The following is a 25256-nucleotide window of genomic DNA, read 5'->3' on the forward strand; positions in this document are numbered from 1 at the left end:
TAGCTCCTCTGCAAGCAGGCAGAACCAAAGAGAGAAAGGAGAAATCAGCTAACCTGAGGTCCTCAAACTTGAGAGGGCATCACAGTCATTCCACGGGCAGGGAGCTGGTTAACTGACAGAGGGATGGGCCCCGCCAGCAGAGTTTCTGGTTCAAGAGTGGTTGTGGGGGTTGGAGCTGAGAATTTGTTTCTAGTATGTTTTCTAATGATATTGATGCCGCTGGTCCTGGGACCATATTGACCAACTCAAAGCTAAGTGTGATCAGCAGCCCTCTTCCAAGATCATCAATATGATCAGCTAGCTTCCCCACTGCACTGGGAGTCAGAGAGGAAGACAGTCCCTAGGAGCTCTAGTAGATATTTCCACATGCAGTGAGGGGCAAGTGCCCCCCAGTACTAACTCCTGAGTTTTTAATGAGAACTGTTCAAGTAGTACTTACTGATTTACTGACAAAAATAAAGAAAAAACAATGCTATTATAATTGTGCTTTATTATATTAACTATAGGAATTGACAATTCATTAGAAGACTGGTATACTTCCTAAGAATAATTATATTGCTCTTCCAATTAAAATTAAAGTTAAATAATTTTCAATGTGTTAGCCTACAATGGAACAGTAGAATAAACAGACAGACCAGGAGGAAAATTCATATAATTCTTGTCTTTGAAATTACTGCAGTGTTGAATTAGATATTGCCCTAGACCTTACACTTGTGTTATTGATTCAAAAGATTGCAATCTTTGGGGCACCTGGGTGGCTCAGTCGGTTAAGTGTCTGCCTTTGGCTCAGGTCATGATCCCAGAGTCCTGAGATTGAGCCCCCCATCAGGTTTCCCCCTTGTCAGGGAGTCTGCTTCTTCCTATGCCCCTCCCCTTGCTTGTGCTCACTCTCTGTGTCTCTCTTTCAAGTAAATAAATAGTAAAAAAAAAAAAAAAATAGAAAAAACACAAAAGGCTGCAATCTTTATTAAAGAAACATTAAAGTCTTATTATAATCTGGTATGCTGTGTGCAGGCAAAAATCATTGTACCAAAAATTACAAGATCAGGATTTACAGTACCACCTTGGTTAACTTTCTTAGTTGGGTGACCTTGGGCGTGTCACGTCTGCCTTCTGACTCTCTTCTTCATCTGTAAAAATCACAGATAATATCGGTAGACAACTGAAAGATATGCATACTGTTTACTTTGTTCAGCCTTGAGTGTTTTCTATTTTTGTATGATCAAATATGTAACTTCATTTGGTGATTGTTGATTGAGAGCCCTTAAAATCAAGCAACTCATCTCACTCAGTAAAGCAGGAAAAATTATAGCTGCTTAGAGAGTTAGCATGCTAGCAAAATGCAAGCTGTCAAGTTGGCCTTCTTTTCAGCCTAAATTGATTTGATTAAAGGAGAAGATAAGAGTTCTGTCACCCCCAGGTCTAGAGAAGAGCTCTTGATGCTGAAGAGGCAGCTGGAAGGAGTTTAAACATTCCCCCAGCTTTGGAATTTCTCTCAAGGTTGAAAATGTTAAATTAAATCAAAATGTGTCATCATCAAACATTCAAGAGGAATAATTTCCATCATGCAATTACTAGGAGAGCATGGTTTCTCTGCCTTCTTAAGGAAATATCTACAAGAGGATTTGGAAACAGGTAAAGAAGAACCAGTAGATGAATATTCTTACATCTAATGAGGCTGACATTGAGTTTCTCTTGCTTAAATATGACTCTAATTTCAATTATGCACTTGGTTCTGAATTTGGGGAGAGGGATAGGGTGTTGTTTATTGGGCCTTTTAAAACCACGATAGTCAGTTTTTTTGTCTCATCTCCATCTAAAGCTGGAAGGATATTTGGAGTGGTTTAATTCACTCACTCTACACTTGGGAGTATCTGAAGCCCAGGGAGGGGAGGGCATTTACTCAAGGTCACTTACCAAGTTAGCTGGAGGGAGAAAGCTCCAGTCCTGGAATAAAAATAAAGAGGTACATCAGGGTCACTTTGAAATCTCTTAATCAGATGAGAGTGTGGTTTGGCTACAGCTTAGGATTCTAGGCCCACAGAGAGGAGCTGACAATTAAGTCTCGGCAAAGCATAGAGGTGTGGAAATTTTTAGAACCAAAGCCCAGGCATGGATGACAAGCATGGTGGCAAACGAGGGTGGAGCTAGGGAGAGAAGAGTGCCAAAGACACACTCCATGGGAAACCAAAAATTTGAGAGAGAGAGAAGAAATGGTTAGCATTGTTCAAGCAGAAGAGCGGAGCAAGCCGATGCCAAAAGGAGATGTATGTTTCGGAAAGAACCAATTAGCATGATCCATTCAATGAAAAGTTCTAGTAAAATAAGAACCAGAAAGATGGACACTGGGCTTAGTAATACGAAGACTGGGTTGACCTCAGTGGGAGCTGACTCAGAGAAGGAGGGTGGGGGAGGAGGCTGATTAAAATGAATTAACAGGTGACTATGGGATGAGAAGAGGTAGTGGGTATAGACTCCACAGGGATAAGTTTAACAGAGCCTGATGCACAGTATGTGATCAGAAACAGGAGAAGAGAGAAGAAAGAGTAGGATACAAAAAGAAAGAAAGAAAGAAGAATGTCTACCCCAGGATGAGAAGAAAATGCCATGCCCAGCACAGCAGAGGGACAAAGGCTAAGGTTTCTATGTAACACTTTTAGGTTAATTGATAGTTATGTATTATTCAAAGACATGTATCCATGAGTTAAATTACAAGCCTGAAGAGAACAAAGAGAAGGTCTGTTCTCCCTCTGGACAGATTCTTTGCATCTTTGGCACATTTTCTATTCAGTCTAAATATTTATGGACACAGTTTTAGTTGGAGTTGCACCATCTCCTTTAAGGGATGTTAGCAACACGACCAAGAACCAGAGAGAGAGAGAGACGATCAACGTAGGATGCATGATGGGGGGCTTGGGGTTAGGAATACTGGGGCCAGGAATTGTGAGCTCTACATTTTCCAGAGAGATATTTTGATGGAATCTGACCTATGGTGGGAACATATGAGTCATAATCACAGGATGGGCATCGGAAGAACTCCTTTGCTATTAGCTTTACCTCTCTCTGTGTTAATGTCATGGCATTGTCAGTGATGCCTACCAAGAAGGAAAAGATTGGAAAGTCCTTTTCCATTTGACTGCCATCCATTTACCTATGACCTATATAGTCTCCGATCTGGTCCTTGCCTACATCTCTGTCCCCATCTCCTCGGACAGGAACTCTCATCAACTCCACTCTACCCATACTGGCTTTTCCTATTACTCAGATACAGCAAACTCCTCCTGACTCAAGACATCTGTCCTGTTTCTTCCCTCTGCTTGGGAAGCAGTTGTCAAAGGTAACTGAGGTTCTTCTCCATTAGTTCCCTGATCAAAAAACATCTCTTGAAGAGGCCTTCCCTGGCCACTTTTTTTTTTTTTAAGATTTTATTTATTTATTTGACAGACAGAAATCACAAGCAGGCAGAGAGGCAGATAGTGAGAGAGAGGGGGAAGCAGGCTCTCTACTGAGCAGAGGGCCTGATGCGGGCCTCAATCCCAAGACCCTGAGATCATGACCTGAGCCAAAGGCAGAGGCTTTAAACCACTGAGCCACCCAGGCGCCCCCTGGCCACTCTTTTTTAAAAGATATCCCCCAGCCCTGTATCATTCTCTAGACCTTTGCCTTATTATATTTTCCTCATTACTGCTACTTTGAATATTTCATTTATTTGTATGTCTCATTTCTCCCAGTAGACAGAAAAATATTTTGACTTTCTTAGTGCTGTATCCCCTAATATCTGGATGAAGACCTGACACAGAAGAGGTACCAAAAAATATTTGGTGAATAGGTGAAATCATTAATCAATTTAATTCATTAATCCTCCAAGAAACACCCCCCCCCCGTTTCCCCTGAGGGAAAGGTGTCCCTCATCTCTGCTTCTATAACCCCAAGATGATGATATAATGTATAAAATGAAATCTTCTCATGTCTGGCTCTCCCCCTCGTTAGTAAGTTCTTGAAGCTCACAGCTGATTTTTCTTTGCCTCCCGAGTGTATCCAACAGTGTTGCTGTCCACTGGACTAAAGAGGAAAGATTTTGTACGTTAAGTGCTGATAACCACCCAGAAAAAGAAACATGGGACAGAAGGTGGACTTTGGGGAGTTAGCAAGGACCTGCCTAGAAGGAGAGATTGTGCTGTCATGAATTACACCTTTTAAAAGACATCCAGCAAAATATATTAAGTACCCATTTAGACTGATGTGCCTGATCAGGAGAGAGATTTTGAACTGAGTCAGCCAGCTTCTATTCTGGCCGTGACCTTTATGTGAGGATGAGTAGGGATGATACACTTTCCCCTCTGTGCCCATTCCTGTCTCTACTGTGAGAAGATTAGACCTTGGGATGTCTAAAAGTGCTTCTCGTCTTGACGTTCCAGGAGTCTACATACCTAGGACAGCAAATATTGCAACCAAGTACGAAAAATATGTAGAATGCATAACACTGCCCTCACGAAAGGCGGCCATACGCCATTTGGAGTCAGATACACTTGAGTTTGAACTCTGACTCTCAAATTTACAAACTTGTTTAAATATGACTCTAATTTCAATTCAATGAATTTAGGAAATTTGAAAAATCAGTCTAAACCTCTATAAAATTGAAATAGTAATTCCCAATTTATAGTCAGTAGACTGTATCTTTCTTTGTATTTCTTCATAGTTCCCATAACTAGTCTTTTTTTTTTTAATTTTTTATTTTTTATAAACATAACTAGTCTTTTAAGTGGAGATGATTTAAGAATCAGAGATTTTTTCAAATATAAATGCCATCCTGGCAGGTTGGGTATCTCCAACACTCCTACAGCTTCAGCTCACCCCAGCACTAGAGTAGACAACCTCCTTCATAAGGCCAAAATCTTCAAGGTATCCTTTGGGGCCTCTGAGCAGACTCGGTCTGTATACCCAGAAAGTTCCTTAAGCCATTTCTTTTGCTAGAATTCCATGGTAAATGTTCTTACAGATGATTTACCATCTGTCACAACACTGCAGCTCCCTTTCCAGAAGGAATTCCTACAGAATGAGGTCAATCACTTACTAACCATGACTTCCATTTTTTTTTTTTTTTTTGCTCCTTTTGGTCTTGCTGTTAAGATGCTGAGCAACTCCTCTGGCTACATCAGTGGGTCTCTTCCAACAGCTGTGGGAGCAAAATGTTCTAGCAGTGTAAGACAGAGTGCAGAGAAACCAAAGAGACGAAGCACAGACTCTGGGTCTGCGAGGGGAAATTCCAAGTTAGTAGATCCAATAATTGTGAAGTAGAGTTAATGAGAAGTTCTTAGATATGCTTCTAGAGAATTTGGAAATGGGTAACATGTGAACGTATTTATCCTTCCATAGGCATTCTTCATTCATCAGTGGCCCCATATTGCCAGGGATGATGTTTCTTCTTACTATGCTTCAAAAATGTTGGAGACTCTTTAAAGAATTGAGCTAGGCACACTGTGGAGTACGTGGAACTTCTTTCTTGGCAGATGTCAGCAACGCCCTCTCCCCCCGGCATGTGGGAGCACAGGCCAGGGGCCTTCAGGTAAGCATCTTCCACTACTCTCTTTAAGAGGAGTGTGAATGTCTCAGGGAACATCAGAATGTGTGCACAGGCATATGCTCACCTCCATGCACTCATATTGCTGGATTATGAATAAATTTAATAAAATACTTTATCTTTCATCTCACATAGTTAATGCTAATGCTGATGGGTGCAGGAGTAAAGGTTGAATAGATTGAAATAAAGACTCTTGGCCAATCTAATTTAAGAAACTCCTATTTCTATCTCTAGTGGATAATTTCCCTATGACTTCTGATTAAAACAACATTTCAGAAGCAGCAATAGAGGAACTCAACTTCATTCAGTCATTCAACAGAACTTTACAGAGCCCCTAGAAAGCTCTGAAGCTGTGCTAAGTTGCATTTCGGCCCCAGCCTCTTGAGCAAGTTACTTAATCTGTCTGAGCCTCAGTTTTCTACATCATAAAATGGAAATAACAACAGAACCTGTTTCCTCGTCCAAAAGAGTGAGTGAGTCAATCACATAAAGTGGTGCTTGACATTGACTAGGACCTCTGCAGGGATTAGCTATAGTTTCTGGGAGTAGCAGTAGTAACATAGGAATAGTAGTTGCTAAGACACAAAGGCAGCAGAGAGCACTAGGTATTGAGGGCTTTAGCTTTCTCATGCGGTTGGAGGAAAGTGGATCTGTGTGGGTTTGAGTGGGGAGATAGCAAGGGGGGATTCAGAGATGAATTTCAGATGTCCCTCTGCTCCACCACTGGAAAGAATCCTGGAGGCAGAGGAAGAGGACCGGCCGTCAAGCCCAAACTCGGACAGTGACGCTTCAGGGAATCACATGTAGGTGGCCTCCTTTTCCTTGACCTTAGTTTTCTCGCCTCTCTAATGTGGGCTGTGTGCTAGACGGGGAATGAGATGGGAAGAACAAGGGTTCCAGAAGGGAAGAGCTATTGAAGAGGGACTCACAAAGTAGGGGTGCCCAGCAGGGAATGCTTTGCAGGCCACAATTCTCAGCCAGCCGGTAATCAAGAAACCATGAGCTCCCAAGAAAGAGGTTCTGTCTGATTTATACCATGTTTTTCATTCTCAGCACCATGTCTAACACGGAATAAATACTTAATAAGAATTTGTCAAATGGTTGCTTGAATGAACAAACAATGAATAAAGAACTCTTTGGAGGAAACTCCTACCTTTTTTAAGGGTTTCTATTATTTCAGATGACCATTTCATCTCCAAATACTGCAAGTACCTCTTTGGGGCTGACTTTTTCCAAAACATAGTCTCGAACGCTTTTTTCTAAGAAGTTTTCTGAAGATTTTAAGTTTCGGGGAACCAAACTGGGGACATGTGTTTAGCATTCTGTAGATGGGAGGGGAGAAAGGCAAATTCTGGGGAAACATCAAGCTGAGCCCAAGTGATAAGAGAAATGGCTAGAAAAGGAACAACATTAGAAGAAACTTTTTGAAATTATAAGGACATAAATCATCCCATTGCCATGCTGTCCTGATTAGAAGCCCAAAATAGAAAAAAAAATCATTTTCTTCTGTGCTAATATTTCATTATAACTGCCAGCTCAAAACCCCTGGGAGCCTGGAGTTTGTGGATCTTTGAGTCGGGAGCTGGAAGAACTGATCTCAGAACATTACCTTACAGCCAGCTCTCAGAAGAAACCACAGCACTGAGTGTGGGCTTCCAGAACACTTGTAGAGACCTCTCATTCCAGCACAGCGCTCCAGGGAGGAGACAGGGCTCCCTCAGGGGGGCTGGCCAACAAAAGAAACAGTTAAGGGATAAAGTCATACCAGGCATGATGCCAAACCCCAAGTAGCCCTGGGGGGGTCACTGGCTGAGGACCAGGCTGTTGGGGGCCTGCCAACAGGTCATTTATGCAGCACCCTCTGTGCCTACCACTGTACTTAGTCAACTGAGACCATAGTCTCTGCCCAACACTCAGGGGCATGGTGAGGAGAAAGAGAAGAGGCTCTGGAGATAGAAAGCTGTGCATTCAAATGTTGGTCCTACCATTAAGTATTACATACCAAACCTAAATATCCAAATGCTATCAATAGAGAGAAAGAAAGAGAGAGAGAGAGAAAGGTGGAGTGGAAGAAGGGAGGGAGGAAGAGAGACAGAGAGAGAAAGATAGAAAAATGATGTTATAAGAACTAAAGGGAATCACATATTTAAAGCATGATTCCTTGCACACATGACTTTTTAAAATATTAGTTCCCTTCCTCAAACTGACTCACTGTTAACATAAGGATCCCTTTGTTACTTAGCTCAGAGGTCCCAAATTTGTGTAAATTCACATAAATTAGCCCTACTATTGTCCCCAAATGAATATAGATCTCATAAACACTTAACTTGTTGGGAATTAGTCACTGTGGTGAGGGCAATGAGGAGTATCTTCTGCTGAACACATCATGTTCACCTGCAAATGTCTTCGATGATCATGTCCCCCATTGCTTGCAAAAGCCTTTTATATTTTTGACTTTAAACTCTCAAATATCAGAATCCTAGTGCCATTGAAGATAAGGCCATAGAAGTCAGGCCTAAATGAAAATCTCAGTTCTACTAATTACTAGTTGTGTGGTTCTAGAAGTGTTATTTCATCTCTGAGACCCAAAGTCCTTATTCCTAAATGAAAATATCGATACTGTATGAAGTTTAAATATTAAATGACATCACATATTTGACATTATCCAACACAGGATGTACTCATTAGCTTCATTCATTCATGAATGTATCATGAATGTATCAAGCACTTTGAATGGCCAAGAGGTACTCTGGGAACAGATGATACAGTCATGGACTGAACAATCGCTTGCCTTCTTGGAGCCTTCACTGTAGTAGGGGAGCAGGCAACAAAAAGATAAACAAATAGATTTCTCTCAGCTGGAGCAAGTACTATAGGAAAAAAAGCAGCAGAGTGATAGGATGAACAGTGATAAGACGGTGGTGCTCGAATAAACACTAGATTCTTTCCCCTTTTGCTGACATGGTTCTCTTTGTGAACCCCAAATTCTCCCACCCACTGAGCACGGGCCTCCAGGAAGGAAAAACAAGAGGTTATAGTCTATTCAATAGAGTCATCTGACATCCTTTAAGTAAAGTTGTGGACACCAATAGAAGAGTCTGTGGTCAACAGGATGGACAGATTGGGGGTCGCTTTGGAGACCCTTGGAGACTCGTAGCTGTCCTGTCTCTGGGCTTGTCATGGTTGACACTACAGAGGCCATTCTTGGGGAATAACGCTTCCCCCCAAAGGAGGCAGTCCTCAATAATGCCATCTTTGTTGCAGCGGAACATCAGTGACCTTGTTCTGAGCTGGGTCCAAGCTGAAGGGAGAGAAGGGAACGGCCAGCTGTGAAAAGATCAATTTGTTTCCAATCCACTCTTTCTTACCGTCAGAGCAGCTGGCTCCCCACATTGGCTGGGTCTGTCAGGGACAGATGCCAAGTAGGGCACAGACTGAAGAAATACCCCCTGTTCCCACTGAAGCAGGAGCATTCAGCCTTCTGAGCAGAGTCTATGGCATCAGCCATCACCCGGCTGTCTTGCTTTGGGGAGACCCAGGCTGCGGCGGCCAGGAGAGAGTCTTCAAAACTTTAACTGTCCAATTCCTCTTGTTCACATTTGAAAATACCTAGGGTTGGCTGTTTGTAAGAGAGTCAGCCCTCCCATATAGCATAGTTTGGTGTAACCTTCTCCATGTGACAATATCGATGGGAACTAAAACCTTTGTTGCAACCAGTCCACTTCTAGGAATTTATCCTTCAAATAAATTCACAGAAGTGCACCAAGATGAAGTCACAGGTATATTTACCACTGTTCTGTTTGTACTAGCAAAAACCTGGAATCAACTGAATGTTACCATACAGCTTAAAAAAAAAAAAAATGAGGCACATGTAGATTTATGTAGAAAGGAGACCAAAAGAAAAAAGAGTAAGGCAATATGGATGGTAAAATCCATTTGTTATATATGAAGTTAATCCCTCCATCCGTGTGTATGTCTCGTTGTATCTCTGCTTAGACTTCTGTCTAATCCCACTCCAGTTTTAGTATCTGATAATACTCAGGTGGCAAAAGGACTCATGTAGGGTGCTATGAGTGTGCAGGATGTTAGGGATGAGTGGAAACCATCTGTAGATGTAACAGCATAGTAAGAGGCCTCGCAGGCCTCTGCTAACTCCACTCTGTGCATCTGTTTTCCTGGACCGGGATGATGTCAAATCCATAGCCAGGTGAGTGGAGAATTGCTTATATGGTTTTGGCTTTTCCTGAGCTCTTTCTGGATAAGTAACTAAGACCACCCAGTATTTTCAGCATCCTCATAATGGTTGACCCATTTCCTTCTCTCAGCAAAGAGCACAGAGAACAAATGTGAAGGAACCTAAAAGCTCTCCCTAAAAGAAAGAAAAATCCATATTTGTACCAAAAGACTTTTCTCCCTTACAGCTTTAAAATATCTAAACACTTGCCAGTTGCAAATAAGACCAAACTCAGAATGAGCACCAAATGTTGAAGAACAAATAATCCTTCCCACCCTGCCACTAATCAGCTATGGAATTTTGATGGAGTTTCCTGCTCTCACTGGGCTTCAGTTCTCCCTGTGGTCCCTATGATATGCCAGGCTTATACAGAGGACCCACGCCACTTCTAGCCCTGCTTCCAGGGCCAGAAGACAGACATGACTCATCAATCACAGCATTCTCTCCTTCAGATCCCAGAGGATTCCTCCCAATCCTTCCTAATATAGAACTCTAAATAGTCATAAACGATTAACACAAGCCAATATTAAAGATAACGTTTCATTGCCTTCTCCAGACTAGATGATCTTTAAACTTTATTCCAGATTTAACATACTGTTTCCATAATTGAAGGATTCATAGGACTCCAAGCTTGCTCATGAGGTCAAGCTGCATTGCAGAGACACAAGTGAGTTTTTCCCTCTTCTGAGTTATAGAATCTGGTCCATGTAAGGTCAATATGAACTTGACTTCTAGCGGCTTTACACTGTTATCTCCTTGTTATTACCTGTACAACCTTGCTGCCTGTCTGGGGATACTTAATTTCATTATTGAAAGGATATCTCATAACACAATTTTCAAACTCCAGTGCACTGTGCCCACAGAGGTACTCAAGGGTTTTCCGAGGTCCCCAGATGGCGGATAGTTTTAAGGGAATTTTTAGATTCTCAACTTTCATTTCCACTCTTTCTCAAGAATCTGAGGACAAGAATACTCTCCTTTTCATAAATGCCTTTCACCCACTTTAAAAAAGGAAGCCATACTTCTCACTCATCTTGACTTGCCTGGGGGTATAAATTTGTCTGAGAGACCAAACAAAGGTACTATTCAAAATTCTGTTGTAATTGTTGACAAAATGAATGACTGATAATCTAGTAACAAATAATTTTGCAAGTCAGATGACTCCCAATGCTTTGGTTACAACAAAACTAAAGGGGAACTTAATTAAAATGTCAGTTAAAATCCATTAAGAAGGCTTTTTAATGGTTATTCCTAACTGATTTTTGGCATACAACCTGTTAAAAGATTATTAACGCTGCTATAACAAAAGTCCTTCTTTTCTCATCTGTTTATTTCTGTGAATGGGTTTCTCAGGGCTTACAACCTAAACATGAAAACTAGGAATAGAATTTATATAATACCATCTCATCCTAGCAATAATGTATATTCCTTAACAGACATATGATCTAAGCGAAGAAAATCCATCTCATTCAGAAAGCACTTCCAGGGGCACCTGGGTGGCTCAGTCAGGTGAGTGTCAGATTTCAGCTCTGGTCACGATCTCAGGGTCATGGGATCAAGTTTTGTTTTGGGCTTCACACCAGGTGTGCAGCCTGCTTGGGATTCTTTCTCTCTCTCCCTCCTACCCTCCCCTGCTCCCTAAAAATAAATAAATACATAAATAAATAAAAAGAAAGGGGAGGGAAGGGGAGGAGAGGAAAGGAAGGAATTTCCCATAAAATCTTCTTCATGTCATAAATACTTATCAAAATTTTATTAAGTATATAGTGAATTTATCAATTGAATACTTCTTTTTTTTTCAATGGCTTTCAAATTTATTAGAGATCAAGTATGCATTTTATTATACTAAAAATATTTTAATTTCTATATACATTTTATCTTTTTTTTCCTTTTTTTCTTTTGAGTATAGGATTTCCTTTAAATTAGATTTTCCAGCGGCTGGTCCAAAATGAAACAAGATGGGATTGGGAGGGAGACAAACCATAAGTGACTCTTAATCTCACAATACAAACTGAGGGTTGATGGGGGGAGGGGGTTTGGGAGAAGGGGGTGGGATTATGGACATTGGGGAGGGTATGTGCTTTGGTGAGTGATGTGAAGTGTGTAAACCTGGTGATTCACAGACCTGTACCCCTGGGGATAAACATATATGTTTATAAAAAATAAAAAATTTAAAAAAAGTGCAGCAATTGAATACTTCTAATAACTGTTACTATATTCAATCTAGAAGAAATTATCTTGTGCTGGAACCCTATTCCTACAGAACATTAAAAAAATTAATATTAATTTATATACATCTTTTGTTTTAAAGGAGTAGGATAACAAAGAAAGACTTTCAAGTATAAAAATACCCTACATATGATAAACTCCTGTGGAGGAAATTGAACGGGAAAAGACATTTAAGGAGGAAAACAAACTATGTAAGTTTTCAACTGTTAAGAAAGATCTTATTCATGTATTTCTTAATGGATAAATAGTACCAAATCAGTATGGAATTTAGATTTTGTGAAATCTGTTTCAAAGAGTTGTATTCAAAAATGATTATTATATTTTAATATACTTGAAGTTACAGCCTTTGCAACTACTTAAACATACAGTAACAGCATTTGTCAACTTTAAAGGTAAATGGTTTTCTGAGATTATTTTGGAGGTACAAAGCAAACTCTTAAAGATTACTATATTCACCACCTGAAGATTTACTGTATTTACCACTACTGTATTTTGCCATCTCTTCGATCATTTTAACAGGGTAGATCAAATGGTAGGTATTTAAAGGGACCCTACGTGTTGATAAACTAATCTGTGTAAAGGTGGGGAGGATGACACATTTTCTAAGTATAAATGTTGCTTGTCAAGTTGGGCTGAGATTGGACTAGATCTGGTTCTCTTTGTCAATCTTAGTCCAGTGTTCCTACACCTGAACCCATGCTACCCTTTGTAACTGGTCAACACAGCTTACGTTAGGAAATGGAAAGATTTTCAGCTCTGGGCTTTGTTGAGAGATTTAAAAAAAAAAAAAAAAGGAAAAAAACAAAAAAACTCTTCAATTACAAAATATAATGCTGGCACCTTGGAATCAATGCCTCATCTGGAGAACACAAGCAAAGCGATAAATATTTTTTTAAAGATTTTATTTATTTATTTATTTATTTATTTATCAGCAAGAGAGAGCAAGAGTGAGCACAAGCAGGGGGAGTGGCAGGCAAAGGGAGAAGCAGGCTCCACACTGAGCAAGGAGCCCAATGGTGGGCTCAATCCCAAGACCCTGGGATCATGACCTGAGCTGAAGGCAGACGTCTAACCAACTGAGCCACACAGGTGTTCCACAATAAATATTTTTTAATCATTTTTTGGGATACCCTTTCCTTCTTTGGTCAATTCCAGATGCTTTCGCTTCTGGGAAGATTGCCAAACTGGGGTAAAGGCCAGTTAGGGGGGTAGTAGGAGGAAATGAAGCATATCATCTATCTACTGTTGCTTCAGTTTTAAGTGGGTTTATTCATCCATTGACTCACTCAGTAAGCCTTACCTAAACACCGGTCTGTGCCAACTGCTGGAACTTTCAAGTCCAAGAAGACACAGGTTCTGCCTTGAAGAGGTCACAGTTTACTAATAAGGGAATGATAAACTCATGGACAAAAAATTAAGATACTCTGTAGTAAGCATTTTATTAGAAGAACCATCAAGGTGCTATGAATCAGAGAAGGGTGGAGAGACCTATCCTGTAAGAGCTGGTGCTGTTTGGGCAGGTTTTAAATCAGCGAGAAGACAAAGCAGTTCCAGCAGGAGACCCAGCACATACTTTGACACGGCAGCAGATTCCATCATCACATTTGAAGAATGGAAAAGAGACTGTGGTTAATGCAGTGGGTGGAATCAGCGGGTCGGAAGTGGGGACAGGAGATACGCTCAGGAAGGAAGTTGGGGATAGGTCACAAAGAGCCGGGAAAACCTTACTGAAGCTTGATCCTTTGAGCAGTGGGAAGAAGCATGACTAGATCAGGATTCTAGGTTGATGATCCTGGATGCAAAGAGATTACTCTTAGCTGACCTCTCAACAATGTTTTCTCCCTCAAAAAAAGAAGGACTCTGAATCCATGGCCTTCAGTGTATCCAGTCTACATTTTATACTAAGAGGAGGAGGGAAGGAACCAAGAGGAAGATAGTGCCTCATTTGCTTTATCAGTATTTATCAAGTGCCTCCTCCCTTATATGTGCTTCTACACACTTTTTCCTCTCTACGATAAATTTATCAAGCAGGAACTATGATTCCCACCTTCCTAATGTCTACCTCGAGTTACAGATGGGCTGAGTAACTTGGCCAAGGTGACTCTGCTGTAAGAATTAAGACTATTTGCAAACCCCAGCAGCCTGGCTTACATGAACTATTTCACTGTTCAGGACCGTGACAATAAAAACACAGCAAACCAGTGAGGAGAGCCCTTCAAGGGATGAATTTGGTCTACCCTTGGCTCCATTGCAAGTGAGGGGTTCTATGTATATGAGCTCACAGGCCAAGTCTGGAGATGGATGGAACATGGACACTACATCCTTCTGAGGCCAGGGTCACAGAGGAATCTTTTCACAGCTATGGCTTCTGTTGCTGAGCTGGAACTGTCAGGTCCAAATGGTGGTCATCTCATTCTCCTAATCCCACTTTGGTAAATAACATCACTATCCTCTGGTCTTGCCTCCAGCATGCTGCTTCTTTCTATTTCATTCCCCACATCTGATCAATCACCAAACCCTAGCCAGCTTGTTCTTAAAATCGCTTAAACCATCCACTTCTTCCATTCCCACAGGTCCAGCCCTGGCCCAAACCACCATCTCCTGCTAAAATGACTCTGATGGCCTCTCAGTGGTCTCCCTGACTCTAGTTTGCCTTCTTCTGAACCCCACTTCATCCTGCAGTCAGGATGATATTTCTGTGGCTTGAATCTATCCTTGTCCCTGCCTTGTTGACATCCTGGAGTGGCCTCCCATCACCTAGCTGTAGGAGAGACTGAAATCCGTTACATGGCTTTCAAGGGCTGCAGGGGAACCTACCAACCTTGCCTTTCTCACCAGCCCAACTCCAGTGATCCCTCTGCCTCCCACCAGCCTTTCTAGAATGCAGGATGCTGTTTCCCATTTCCACATACCAAAAGGGCAAATACCCCTGCCCCTTTCCAACTCCTTTCCTTCTTTCCTGTCCCCTTCTCTGTAACCCAAAATCATGTCCAAGACACTGCTCAGGTGTAACACTCTCTAGCAAGCTTCCCCCAAACTGACTCCCACCCACATAGATCGTCTACCCACTCTACCATGGCACTCGTCACGTTGGATCACAACTGTGACTATACTTGTCTGTCTCCTCCCTGGGCTATAAGCCTCGTTAGGGCAACCCCTGTGGTTCATCTAAATAATGCTAAACATAGAACTAGTGATCAGAATATATGTATTAAATAAATAAATATCTTCATTGTCATCTTCGCCTCATAATGGACACTGTATGTTCTCATAGTAGATGCTGTATTTGCAAACAGAGTAATTGCAAAAGTTAAATGAGCTCGAACTTTGCCATTAACTCATTAGGGCCACCCCCAGCCTCCCTCTCCTGGGGATGGTAAAGATGCCTTTATCATCTCCATGAGACCATGTTCCCCTAGCAGGGGAACCAACTCATCCAGCTAATTGGAAACAGAGGCTAACAAATGCTTTCTCCACAGTTTTAAAAGTCTGAACAGGCCTTCTGACCATGGATGAGAACATAATAGCTTTTTCACACCTGCTTTTCCAAAAACAGAAAGGAATCCACTCCAAGCTCTGCAAAAGAAAGGCTCTTGTAACATTTCCTTTTTTGGGGAAATTTTCCAATACTGTAGGCCCCAGACTACTGAGTGGAAACTACTTCCTCACTTTTGCCTCCTTCCCAACACACACACACATACACACACACACACACACACACACACTCACACATACAGAAAGAGAGAGACTGAAGCAGGTGTTTGAAGATTTCTCTTAACCGGGAATTGACCCTAGGAAGGGTTGTGTCCCGTAAGCTCTTTCAAGGGAAAGGCACACTGGGCTTGCTAAAGGTCAAGAAAGAAGATGAAAAAGGGAAGGACACAGGGGTGGTCCAGATGCCTAAGCCCTTTCCACACTGTGACACACAGCTGTTTCAGCAAAGTTTTGCAAATCTGATCCTAAAATATATCGCAACGTCACTGAACGTTGTCTGTATCATGACGAAGCGCAGAATAGATGTCCTGTGGTGTAAATGCCTGTGGCAGAAGCCCAAGGTTTACTGCTCTGACTCCTTGGTTACGCCACTGTTGAGCTTTCCTAGTATTTGTTTTCTAATATAAAACAAGCCTTGAATGGATATTGTATTGCTTGGGGAGGGAAAAGAAAAATTCCAAAGATATTTGTTCCTATCATTAAAACAAATTTTTTTTTAAGATTTTTATTTATTTACTTATTTGTCAGAGATATCACAAGTAGGCAGAGAGGCAGGCAGAGAGAGAGGGGAAGCAGGCTCCCCACTGAGCAGAGAGCCCGATGCGGGGCTCGATCCCAGGACCCTGAGATCATGACCTGAGCCGAAGGCAGAGGCTTAACCCACTGAGCCACCCAGGTGTCCCTGTTCCTATCATTTTTCGGAACTGTTGTTATGCCATACCGATGGACTGTGCAGAGCAAGATAAAGGTGTAGATTGTTAAACCCTCCAGGACTTAGCATCTAAGAACTTCTACCTACTCACTTTTAATATGGAACTAGTAACATCTGCCCACACTCAATCTGAGAAGATTCCATGAAAAAAAAAAAAGTGTCAAACAATTATCCCAGTGCGTGGCACATGCAGGCACATAATAAATGTTACCTTATTTTATAATCTCATGAGAGAGGCACATATGGAAGGAATTATTTATGATCCTGGCAAAGAGAGTAATCAAGGAACAGAGACACAAGTAAAATATAGAGAGGCGTTTGGAGCGGAATATCGAGGAATGACTTACAGAGCAGGTGGCACTCGGGCTGAGTGTTGGGAGATGAAATGGCATTTTAGATAAGATGACAAGGCTGTCTTCCCAGAAGTCTGTGTAACTGAAACTCAGCACTTGAGTGAGGAAAGAAACATTTCCTGGCTCAGCTAGTGACTATTGTGTCATTTGTTAACATTATCAAATCTTTTCCATGTGTTTCTGCTTCCTATCCAAAAATAGATTACAAACGAGAGACTGAGATTCTAGTTCCCAGCGCATCCTCTAATTTGTCTCTTTCATGAATGCCAATGACTACGGGGTGTTAAGTTGCTGTAGAGTGATGATATGATGACTCGATCTTTTTCTCTGGAGACTGGAAACAACTATCAGTCCCCTGGGGCTGGAAAGAGGGAGGACATCATTTTATTGGAGAGTCCTTGGAAAAACCAAGAGTGGTACCCAAGTGGGTAGAGAATCAATGCCGTCTGTTGCACACATTATTGCTATAAGAGGCTAGAAGGTGTAGCAGAGATTGTGTGTGGACAACAGCTCCAAGGGCAAAGCAACTAGAGGAAGTCCCTGACCTAGTGAGCTGCACGCACATGGTGAGCTGGCAGTGCCCCAGTCATTAGGGACAAGCAGCAAGTTCTCACCAGAGCCAGCCATGGGCAGTTCCCTTGTGTTTCATGAAACCCCCTATTTCACCTTGGACACTGTCCTTTCCAGAAGGTCAGAAAAGCTGAATAAATGCATCCTCCTCTGCCAGGCACACGGTAGTCATCATGATCTAGTCCAGCTGCATCTCTCCCTCATGGATCCTGTATCCATTCCTTCTGAATTATTCACTGCTCCAGAATGTTATTCTGTGACTCCTTGCCTTGCACATGATGTGCCTTTTATCAGAACATCCTTTCCCAATTGCTTTGCTCTGAAGATGTTTTAAGACTCAGTTATTTTTCTTTCCAGCCTAGGTTAAATGATCCTCATTTAGTTTGTGCCTACCTCTGCCACAAGGCTCATTCTACCCCATTCGTCATCTTTTCCACACTTGAATGGAAGCACCCCAAGGGCAGAGGCTGGATATTTAGGTCCCCACCACCTAGCATGCTCAAATGAATGTTTGTGGAATAAATGAGCCAATGAATTACTCACAATATGGCTACGCTCACATGGAACAGGAAGATAAGAGGCCCCACTGATCCTTCTTCCCAAAGAGTTCTATTTTCATCCTATAAATTGTTCCACCCCCCCGGGGAGTGTTGCTCACCATCTTGTCCCTGTTTCCACCCAGGAGGGAGGTCTTTACATAGACAGAATTAGTTGTCAACTCAAAGGTGAGCTCTGAGGGATACGGCCGGATCTCTTACCTACCAAAATTTCTTCCTGATCCCTGACCATCTCCTCCAAATTCAAGAACAAGTTCATTGATCCCCACTTTGGCAGGGATGGTCTATCTCTTCATCAAATTTGTTTCCTCACTTTCCTAAGTCTCCCAGATAAACTTGCAGTTGAGTGCGGTCCTGTGATTGGGTTCTAGCCCATAGAATGTCGCTGCTGCCTCTGCTCCGTGATCCCACCCTTGCAGTCCTCCATTTTCTTTCTACCGCTGGCTCACTGCAAGTAAGCATGATGTCCAAGGAAGTCATGGAATGGCTTCCATAGATGGAAGCATTCTGGTGTGACTGCTTGATGGAGAGTCAGCCCCCTCGTGGGGATCTTCATGGCCAAGATACAAATTTCCATTGTGTTAAGCCACAGAAATTGTGTAAGGATTTTTGTTTGTTTGTCTTTGTTTTTTCCTGTTACAAATTTTTACTTCCACCTACAGATGTGTCACAATTGAGCCAATGATGCTATTCATCAGATAAACCCAAGAGCAAGGACTCTGGGAGGATGGGCTACGAAGAGAGCAGAAAACACCCTAAGCTTGAGACAGAAGGCAGCAGCGGCATGGCCAGGTGAGAAACGTGTGCCCAGGGGGAGACCGGAGCCTTACAGACACCTGTTCTACCTGTTTGCTACAGGGCAATGCCAAGAGGAGTCCTAGATCCTTCCATCACTCCTCATGTAACTCCCCTTGGGTAAGCCATGCCTTCTGCACGAGTGGGAGGCATCTAGCTTGGTGAAGACCGAGGCCTTGAAGGAAGTGAGACCTAGGTTGAAATCCTGGCTTTGTCACTTAGTGGCTCTGTGCTCGTGGGTCAGCCAGCCTCACTCGTCCTGTATCCTGACAGCTCTCAAGGGGAGATGCTAATCGACACATCACTGTTTCAGTTACATGAAATAATAGTTGTTAGGCACATAATAGAATCTGGAATATTATAACCAGTAAGAATTAGTACTCATTCTTACCCTTTCCTAAGAAATAAAGCTTCTACAAGATCTCTATCACTCGTCCGTTTTTCTTTCTTTCTTTCTTTCTTTCTTTTTTTTTTTTTTTTTTTTTTTGAATTACAGACTTCTTGCCACTGGTGTGGTAAGCGCAAGAAATACGCACAGAGAAACACCCAGTCCCTGCCCTCCAAAGAGGATACCAGCATCCTTTGGCTTATTTCTGTTTCCCTCCTTTCTCTCCTTTGATAAAGCTGCAAACGAACACCTCTCCTTGCCTGTCTTGGGATCCGCTTGAGTTTGGAAGGTCATAGGCCAGCCCAGAGAGCACCAGGCCACTGTGGGTCTCTCAGAGCCAGAGCTGCTGTGGACGTAATCCAATCTGACCACAGAGACTGTGACTAAGCGAAAGCCCATCTGCTGCGAGGCTTCCCATGTTCTCAGGAGGGACCAGAGCAGGATATGAGGCGGCGGCGGCGATCTCGAGGTGAGGGCTCTGTGCGGAAATGGTGAGATCCCCCACGTGTAATGTGTCTCACCGCAGGCCCGTGTGGGTCTCCCCAGCATGACCTCATCCCGGAGCTCAGCACGTCTTGGATCCACACACACTGTTCCCTCCATGTGCTCAGGGGACATGGGGGTGTGCATAAGTGTGAGCACGTCTGTGTGCAGTGCATGGTGTGCGTGTGTGCGTACACGTGTGTGAGGTGCTAGAGGGGATAAACCAGGGCTGCTCACTCTCAACACCATTGACGTATTCATGCTATCTAAGCCTTTGGTTTGGGGGTCGGGCAGAGGCCCATGCATTACAAGGGGCTCCACAGCATCCCTGGTCTCTGTCTGCTAGTTGCCAGAAGCGTTCCCACCCAGGCTGTGACAGCCAAAATTATCTCCAGTCGTTTCCAAATGCCCCCTCGGGAGGAAAACCCCTTCTCTCCCAGGTCCGAACCATGGGCATAAACCATATATCAAAGCAGAGAAAAATTCAAGAGGAAAGTAAAATGCAGTAAGTCCCCAGCTCTTCTAGTTTTAGAGATGAAGTAAAAGCTGGTAAGGAAGTTATGTTCAAGTTATATTAGTTCAATAAAGAGAAAAATCTAGAAGCAATAATAATTACCGGTTGTTTAGCATTTCATGTGTCCTGAGTATGATAGTAAGTGCTTCATCTCACTGACTTAAGAACGTGAATGTAGTGGTTTTTACGTCCATTTCATGGATGAAAACACAGAGGCCCAGGGAGGTGACCAGTCTTGCCCAGGAGCATGCAGTCTTGAAAGTAAGAGAGCTGGGATCTGAACCCGGGTCCCTGTGACTTAAACCCCAAGCTCAGAACCACTGGGTTCTCTTAGTGCGTTACTTTGGAGTGTGTATGCAACATCGCAAAAATGTCAAAGTCCGTGATTTAAACCAGTGAGTATTTAATGAGAACGTCTACATTCAGCCTCAGCCTAGACAGAGGTAGGTGGGTTTGAGTGGAGGAATCAGACTTCCTGTGCCTTTACGGAGACAAGACTAACCAACTCAAGTCTGTAAATCAACATGAGAGAGCGCGCATATAATTAACCCCTAAGGGGGTGGTACATTTTAAGGCATATAAAGTAAAGGGCAGGCTGAAGAGAAGGAGCATGTTTCAGGGACTGTGTTTCTAGTATTCTGCCCCAGAATGGGGCGGCCCCTATGCTGTAAGACTCCTAAGTGGTGACGTGGAGCTGAAGGCTTGTCCTTGGCGTTGGACGGTGCCAGGATCTAATTCCAGCTCTGACACTTACCAGCTGTGTGGCTGGGCAAAGCACTTCACAACGGGGAGCGTCGGCTAACTCTCCAGCAACAGAGAGATGGAAATGCTCAGTTCTCACGCCATTAGATGGGCACATCTAATGGCGTGAGAGTTCATTTGCTTTGGGAACTCCTCAAGGCGCAGCAGTGTAGTGGTGATAAGCAGGGATTCTGGGAGTCGAAGAGGCAGGATTTGAGTCCAGGCCCTGCCATTTACCAGTCGTACCGCCTGAGACATGTTATCTCACCTCTCTGAGTTCCTGAGCTATTTCCTTAACTGTGAAGTGGAAATAATAGTGATGAAAATAATATGTCTCCACTAGGTTAGGAGGATTAAATGAGTTTGCCACCTGGGACGCACTTAAGTCCATAGCACAAAATAAATATTATATAAATATGTTTTAAATGAGTCAAGTAAAAATTCACATTCCCATTCTGCAAACTGCAAAGGAAACCAGTATCATTAATAAAGAAAAATAGCTTATGTTATTCTTTTTCAATCAATAGCAAGGTATTTTTAAATGGCTAAGTATTTTCTGCAGATATCAGTTTTGTCTACAAGGAGTGACTTAATTATTTTTTAAAAAATACAAACTTTAAAAAATTCTCACTCCTCAGGATTGAACTAAGTTTGTCCAGGAAATGGGAACCAATGTAGAGCCTCTCACAGTGACTTGGTTCTTGTTTTACCACACTCATCACTGTTTTGTTTGTGAGTATATGCTTTTTGGTGTACTTATGTGTTTTGTGGTCACCTCACCATGAACCTGAAAGTTCAGTGAGAGTGGAGACTATGCCTTTTACTGACTGCCTCTCCAGCACCTGACTTAGTACATGGCACATAATAGATACTCATTTTGTGAGATGCTGAGCGAATAGAAAAGGTCAATGCACTCTTTCTGCATTTTCTTGTTAAAATAGTGAATCTCCTAATACGGGAGGTGTTCGAGCAATGGGAAAAATTTGGTTCTCTGTACTTCTGTGTCCCTATCATAGCCTCATACAGGGACTTTCACTACAACACATATCACGTTGTTCCGCAGTCACCCATTTCAGGATCTGTGTTCTCCCATGAGGACTGTGAGCACCTGCAGAGCTGGATGGATCACCTTTTAATCCCTGTCACATGGTCCCATTACAGGTAGGTATCCAAGGTGGGATACACGTCTGAGTCCAGTAGATAAAATCTGTAACATGAAAACATTGACGTCTTAGAGGGAAGGCACTGTCGACCAAACCACAACTCAGACTAAATTACCAGTCTGATATCTTCCTCCTCAACTCATCAATTCTAGGCTTCAGCAGTTCTAACTGCTGCCAACTCTGTTCATGCAACATCCCACAATGAGGAACAAAAGATTTCAGTCATTGTTTTTATTGCTACAGGAAAAACATAGACAATCAACAATTCCATACTAAATTAAATTGGCTGTTTTTATAAAGAAAAAGCATGAGCCAGATTTTCACATCCAAGCTTCTGTTTCAAAGATGATGAGATTCAACCATTCATAAAACAAATATCTACAGAGTGCTTGCTCTAGGCCAGTCACTGTTCAAGGTGCTAGTTAAATATTGTTGGATCACTCAAGACCTAGAGAATGATTTTGCCATTGGGCGTTCTTCCAAGGTACCTAAAGGAAACTAGGTGTTTGGGATAGAGAGAACAAAAGGACTCAGAAGTCTGAGAGACAAACTCTCCATCCTCTGACCTCAGCACCTTTGGAGAAGGAAACAACCAATAGTTATTAAGTTAACTAATAACTAATAGTTATTAAGCCACAGACAATTCTTAGCCAGAGAGTAGCCTCCAAAGCAGATGTCTGGGCATTGAGAAGTCTGGCAGAATTCTAGGTCTCATCTCTCCAGCCATCATGTAACTAACTTCCCTTTAAAGCAACTTCTTTCATCACTTCATTTGTGATTGTTCTCCATGGGAAGAAAGAAGGATTTCTATGGCTGGCCATAAGCTGGTAGTTTTATGTCTATAGCCCTGGAGTAAATCTAATACTCTGCAACATTGGAGCATAAGAAGCATAGCATTCCTTTATTCCTATTTATTCTTTATTTCTTTATTGCTTTGCTCTTTATTTCTCTTAACCCCGTCTTTCTGCTCTATGTGATCACTCAAGTAACTGGTAAAATGAAATAATAATAATAATAATAATCACCAACCATCCAGTAGAATTCAGTCTCAGCTCTGGTGGGGAGCTGTTCCTGGTTCATTCAGGCACTCAAGGATTTTACATGTCCTAGAATACCTGGGGACCACTGCTCTCCTCCTTTGGCTCTGGCCATGGCAGATAGCCTCACTGGGCAAGCCTGCATCCCTAGCAGTGAGCAGCTGTGCTCTGTGCACACGCAGCTGTGGTGCTGGGATCTCAGCAAGGCCTGAGATCACTAGTTGAACTAATATGTAAGTGCCAGCTTTGTAGGTCAAAGGTAGTCGAATACCAGCAGTTTCACATAAATCATCTGTGAGATTCACTGTGTGCAAACAAGACTGCAACTTGCTGAAGAACCAAAATACTTCCACTTCCTTTGAAAGCATGCATTCACTACTGAGTTCTGCTCATGAAGCCAGGCTCCCAGAAGATCTCTCATTGGCAACAGGATACTGACACAGAGGAGCTACTGGCAGAATGTGCTTCAAAGTGAGCCCCCCTCTGCTGGTCTACAATGCAGCTGTCGCACTGATTCATTCCGGCTCCACCCCCTCCTGCCCATGGGGATTAGCAAGGCTTCTCCGGAACTTCCTTATAAAGTGCTTACAGGGAGGAAGTCCCCTGTCATCTGCTTCAGACCGTGAATCACACATCTATACTTACGCTAGCGCACCGCCCTCGCCCGTGTACCATCCTTCTGCGAGTTGGGTCCATTCCCGGCCTAGGCAGGTGTCAGAACAGGATTTAGGAAGCCTTTGAACTTCCCCTACAGAGGTGGGTCTCTGAGACGGGGTCTGAGAGCCTGGCTTGGCATCTCACTATGAGGCTCCTTTGGTCCCCAGATACCACAGCTCCAAGTGATGCGGTCACTGGGTGAGCTGGGAATCTGAGGGAAGTCCACGAGAGAGGACTTGTGGATTGTGCACAGAAGCCGGGAGGCAGAGCCGTGCCTGGCAAGTGACCCTCGCTCTTCTCAGCCACCCTCTTACCTCTTTTCTTTCTAAGTAGAAGAAGCTCTGTGTGAGCGCCTGGGTGGCTCAGTGGGTGAAGCTTCTGCCTTCGCTCAGGTTATGATCCCAGGGTTCTGGGATGAGTCCCGCATTGGGTTCCCTGCTCTGCAGGGAGTCTGCATCTCCCTCTTGTGTTCTCACTGTCCCTCAAGGAAACAAATAAAATCTTAAAAAGAAGAAGAAACAGCTCTGTAAAGGATTTTTTTAAGCTTTTATTTATTTATTTGACAGACAGAGATCACAGGTAGACAGAGAGGCAGGCAGAGAGAGAGGAGGAAGCAGACTCCCTACCAAGCAGAGAGCCCGATGCAGGGCTCGAAACCAGGACCCTGGGATCATGACCTGAGCCAAGGCAGAGGCTTTAACCCACTGAGCCACCCAGGCGCCCTGTGAAGGATTTTCTAAGAACTCAACTCCTCTGGCTTCTGCGAGTCTCACAGAAACTCGACAGGTCCCTTCCTCCCTATGATCCATTACTTGAGAATCAGCAGCACTGGACTTTAGCCTCAGCTGACCACAATTCACAGTGTGTGGGCAGAGCAGGCCACGACTCCGAGCCTCCTTTTCTTATCTCTTCCTTGAGCACAGGGATCTCTTAGCTCTTTCAGCTTGACAAAGTGTGCTGCAGAGGGGTCTGAGCTCAGAGTTACAGATGAGCGGCTGCCTAGATAAGTCTGACACTTATGAGGGCCAGGCTGCCCCTGGAATGATAAGGACGTGATGGGTAAGTCCAGCTTTTCCCCTGTCTCTGGACTAAATCACTCAACACTGCAAAACTCCTCCATCCAGAGGCCACTTCAAAACTGTCAGGCTCATGGGGGAGGTGGAGCTCCCTCCAGCTTCCATGCCTTTCCCCATCTTCCAGATGGTACCTAAAAAGTCATATCCAAGGAGCTGCAATAAGAAGATATTTGAGAATCTACTGATGTGGAATGACCAGTTTTAAGGCCTTGCTCTGCACGATGCAGAGACATCATCTCATTGAGTCCTTGTCTTCGTTTCCTATGGCTACAGCTACTATAAGAATCTGCACCAATTCAGGGGCTTAAAAGAAAAAGAATTGGGGCACCTGGGTGGCTCAGTGGGTTAAAACCTCTGCCTTTGGCTCAGGTCATGATCCCTGGGTCCTGGGATCGAGCCCCGCATCGGGCTCTCTGCTCGGTGGGGAGCCTGCTTCCTCCTCTCTCTCTGCC

Source organism: Mustela nigripes, chromosome 9, assembly GCF_022355385.1.
Source record: "Mustela nigripes isolate SB6536 chromosome 9, MUSNIG.SB6536, whole genome shotgun sequence".
In the NCBI taxonomy this organism is placed as follows: domain Eukaryota; kingdom Metazoa; phylum Chordata; class Mammalia; order Carnivora; family Mustelidae; genus Mustela; species Mustela nigripes.